Source organism: Scylla paramamosain, chromosome 18, assembly GCF_035594125.1.
Source record: "Scylla paramamosain isolate STU-SP2022 chromosome 18, ASM3559412v1, whole genome shotgun sequence".
NCBI lineage: Eukaryota > Metazoa > Arthropoda > Malacostraca > Decapoda > Portunidae > Scylla > Scylla paramamosain.
Window position 1 is genome coordinate 12,529,650 of NC_087168.1, and position 5,000 is coordinate 12,534,649.

The 5,000-nt window shown below is 37.2% G+C and overlaps 1 protein-coding gene across 1 annotated transcript in view; it reads left to right on the plus strand.

The window, feature by feature from the left end:
• The window catches only part of LOC135109121 (uncharacterized), a 100,067-nt gene that overhangs the window by 55,232 nt on the left and 39,835 nt on the right, over nucleotides 1-5,000 (plus strand).

Sequence of the window (5,000 nt, forward strand, 5' to 3'; positions counted from 1 at the left end):
TTCTATTTGTTTCCTTTCTGTTGTCTTTTAGTTTATTTCTAGTTTTCATCTTAATTTATTCTCACAGTCTCTCGTTTATTTGTACTGTAACTTTTTTTTTTTTTTTTTTTACATTCAGATACGTATTGCTTTTTTTTTTCTTTTTCTTGTTTTGCGTGTTATGCTTTCCCTTCATTTCATTATTAATCTTCCGTCATTCTTATCTTTTTTTATTCCTCCTCCCATCATTTATCCATGTGTTCATTCATAGTTCAGTAATTACTCTGTTGCTGTGCGTGTTTCTTTTATCATTGAATATTCGTTTAACTTACTTTTTTTCCTTTCCTTCGCATTTTTCATTCATTTTCTTTCTCGTTACTTGTTTATCTTTTATTTTTATCTTGTTATCACTCGTTTATACCCAATTTTTATTATTTTCCCTCTCTCCTTCCCTCTTCTTCGTGTGCAAGGTAGAAAAGGGAAAGAATTAATGATCTTTTTTATCTACTTCATTTTATGTCTCCATTAATATACTTTAATAACTTTCTTTTATGCTCTTTCATTTAAATAATTTTCTGCTTTTTTTCATGCTTCTTAATCATTTCACTCTTCTTCGTCGTCTTCCTACTCGTCATCATCATCATCATCATCATTTGCCTTCTCCTCCTCCTCCTCCTCCTCCTCCTCCTCCTCCTCCTCCTCCTCCTCCTCCTCCTCCTCCTCCTCCTTTTTCTCTCTTTCTCTCTTCATATTATTCTTATCCTCCCCGTCAATACTGTGTACACCTCCTTCATTGAACCACTGGCTTCCTCACTCCTCCCATCCAGTCCTTCATACGTTCGGTAATTATTCTTCTCGTTCACTTCCCCGGCATAGAAAACGGAAAGAAAAGGGGGGAATATTCTTTTGTTGATGGCCCTGTGGGTGCGCGTAGGCGAGAGGAAGAGGAATGGCGCTCTGTGAAAGCCTAAAGGAACGGTGGGTGGTGGCCGCTCCTGGCAAATGTAAAGGAACGTCTGGCCAAGTCCTTCCCAGTGATTGGTGGGAAAAAAGGACGTTTTGGAAATGCGAAGGGAAAATGTTGAAGGTGAGGGAATGGTTACCTGGGATGCGTGATGTTTAGGAAGGAGGAAAATTGTTGTAGGAAATGTTTACTTGTGGAGATGTTTAGGGAAAAAGAATTAATGTTTGGAAATGTCAAGGGAAAGTGTTAAAGGTGAAGAAATGATTACCTGGGAATGGGTGACGTTCGGGAAAGAGGAAAATAGAAGGTGTTTGATTTAAAGGTGAGAGTTACCTGAGAAAATGTGTGATGTTTGGTAAGTTGGAAAAAAAAAAAAAGGGCGGGGGTGTTTCGTTTGCAGGTGAGGAAATGTTCACCTGAGAAATGTGTAGAGATGTTTGGGGGGGGGGGAAGGATTTAATGTTTGGAAATGTCGAGGCAAAAATGCGTGATATTCGGTAAAGAGAAAAATTAATAAAAGATGAAAAGTTTTTTTTTTTTTTTTTTTTTATTTGATGGTGAGGAAATGTTTGTCTTGGAAATGCTTGGAAATGTTCAGAAAAAAAAATATATAATAATAATAATAAAAACGTGGGAAATTTTGAGGATGAGGAAATTGTTACTTGGAAAATGCTTGAAGATCTGTGGCAAAAAAAAAAGCTTGGAAATAAAGAAAAAAATAATGCTGAAGGATATGTTACGTGTTTGGCAAAAAAATAAATAAATAAATAAAAATAATAATAATAATAATAATAATAATAATAATAATAATGTTTGGATATTTAACCTATTCACTGCTATTTGGTATAATTTACCCTAACCACTAACCACCCAGGGACAGTTCTCGTTCTTCTCGTTCAAGACAGTTCTTCTCGCCACCACCAAACATTACACTGGCTAGATATTGCAAAATTTATTCCTTTTCATCTCATTCTTTCCTGTATGTGCTTATAAAGATATCATACCTTCCTTTTTAATGGTGTTGATTCTTGCATATCGCAGCGAAAGTGTTCATAGATGTTAAGGGTGATGAAATGTTTAACGTGGAAATGTATAAAAGTGTTTGAGGAAAAAAAAATGGAAATGCTAAGGATGGGAAATTTTTTTTTACGTGAATATGACTTTATGTGTTTGGTGAGATAAGTAAAGTTTACAAATGTTGAACGTGAGGAAATGTTGCCTGGAAAAATGTGTCTTTGGTGCAGAAAAAAATATATATATACATGAATAAAATGTTTGTAAATAAAGAAAACGGCGAGAGTGAGGAAATGGATGCGTTGGAAATGTGTGAGGGTGTTTGGCTAAATGAATAAAAAGATAGAAATGTTGTGAGTGAGTGAAAAGAGTTCCCGGAAATAAAAATATGCGCAAATGTTGTGAGTGAGTGGAGTGCTTGATGGCGTCTGGTCAAAAAAGAAAATGTTTGGCAATATTGAAGGCGAGGAAATGGTCACTTGAAAATAATGCGTAGTGTTTTTGAAGTAGATATCGGAGGGAATGAGAAAACTAAGCCATCATATTGAACTAGAGTGATGTGATGGAGGAACACGTCTGCACATTAATACAAGTGAATATACGTGAATTTCAAAGAGCAACATAACTAAGTCCTAACTAGGCTGTGGGATTCAACTACATTATACGAGTCACCACACTGGGAAGGGGGAAAAAAAAATACTGTCTACTTCTAAAGAAAAGAAAAAATAAACTAGACACGACACTGGAAAGGAAAAAAATCCACAAGTCTACTAAAGAAAAAAGAAAAAAAATAATTACAAAACTGGAAAGAAAAGTCAATCTACTAATGTCTACTTATAAAGAATAATAGAATAATAATTAAGCATCTGTGGTTCAGTCGCAGAGTTCTTGCCTGACACGTAAAAGGCATTGGTTCGATTCCCAGCTTATGCACAATTAACCCCACTCAGTACTACAGTCTGGGTCCAAACAGCATCCAGTCACCCATTCGTATGATAAGATTAGTTAGTCATGACAGAACACACAATTATAGTACTGTACATCTAAACATTTCGTCACTTTATCTCCAAACTTGCTGTCGTGGAAGTTACTGAGAGATTTTCCAAGTGTTTTCATGATTTTAGTTGGTCTTGACAGAGTACAGAGCATATAGGACTGTATTTCCAAGTATTTCGTCACCTTATCTCTAAACATGCTCCATCGGAAGTCGCTGAGAGATTTTACGGATGTTTCCATGATTCTGGGGATACTTTAACAAGGAATCTTCCATCCGGAGGGAAAACACACATGAGAACAGTACTTCGAGGCTGCAGTGGAAGTTATTGGAAGATTTTGAGACTACTTTTTTATGGTTTTGGCGACAATTTAACAAGGATTCTACAACATCAAAGGGGAAACACTCATGGGAACAGTACGAGTACTTTGAGGCTCCAGTGGAAGTTATTAGGAAATTTAAGTCTTTTTTTTTTATGATTTTTGGAGATAGTTTAACAGAGATTCTACAACATCAAAAGGGAGAACACTCATGGGACCAGTACTAATAATCCTCGTGGCCTTTGATATGCGAAATGCAAGAATTAACAACACTGTAAGTAATGTGTGAAATCTTTATAGGCATCTACAAGAAGCCAGGGCATTGAAATTATTTGATACTGCAATTTCTAACCGGCATAACGTTTGAAAGTAGCTGTAGATCAATAAAATGTGCTTCAGAGTGGTTAGTAATTCATGAAAGATGTGCTAAATATTAGTGAAAGCCGTAATTGTGTCAGAGAAGCAGGTAGATTTATTACCACCTTGATAGAGTAAAAGTATCATCCTTAACTTGATCAGAGCCTCGTATGACAACTGGAATGTAATGAAATCAGTGCCGTGGTGTGGAAGAAGTTGACGCATTTCAGTTCACGAGGTCTGGCAAAAGTATCGGCAACCTGGAGTCTCACAAGGAAGTCTGGAACGAAAACTTGATTGTTCTGAGAGGAATTGAGAGAATAGGGACCGAGAGGGAGTATAAGTAATGTGTTATTTGGTTGAGAAACGTTAAAAATGAATGCGTAGAAAAATACTATATATTGATTTTTTATACAAGAGGGATACTGGCCAAGGGCGACAGAATGCATGTAAAAAAAAAAAAAAAAGAGAGGCTTATGATTATTGAAGAAGATCGACAGTTTTGGAAATCAAATGAAGAATGATTGTGTTATACAGGTTACTGACAGGAGTGACAGACTGAAGTTATTCAAGGAGATAGAAGGAGAGAGAAATATATCTAGAATTGAGAGACAGAGACAGACAGACAGAAATGAGTCAGTAAAGAGATAGAAGATGGAGGAGGGAAAGAAATCTAGAACTGAGAGACAGACAGACAGAAGTTAGTCAATAAAGAGATAGAAGATGGAGGAGGGAAAGAAATCTAGAACTGAGAGACGGACAGACAGACATACATGAGTTAGTCAATAAATATAGAAGGAGAAGGAAAGAAATCTTGAATTGAGGGACAGACAGAGACAGGCAAACAGACAGGAGTTAATAGAAGGAGGAGGAAATAGAAGAGTGAGAGGAAAAGAAATCTAGAATTGACTGGAAAATGGAGATGAGTGGAGGGAGACGAAGGGGGGGAGGAAGGGGGAAAGCGGGGAAAAGGGTGACCTTGTCCGACTCAAGGTAAAGGTTAAAAGGTCAACATTTTTCCCTGGAGGAGGAGGCTGAGGGGGAGGAGGAGGAGAAAACGGGTTATTGTGGTACTGTAACTGTAAATGGTCCCATCTTTCTGTTCTTTCTTTGTTTTCCCTTTTCTTGTTTTCGTCTGTATCTTCTTTCGTTATTGTCGTTGTCTTGCTGTTGTTGTTGTTGTCGTCGTTGTTGTTATTCGTTTTCTCCTTTAAGTCCTCCTTCTCCTCCTCCTCCTCCTCCTCCTCCTCCTCCTCCTCCTCCTCCTCCTCCTCCTCTTCCATTTATCTTTTTTGCCTATAATTCCGTTGTTACTACTACTACTACTACTACTATTGCTACTTCGCATCACCACCACCACCAAAACTCCAAC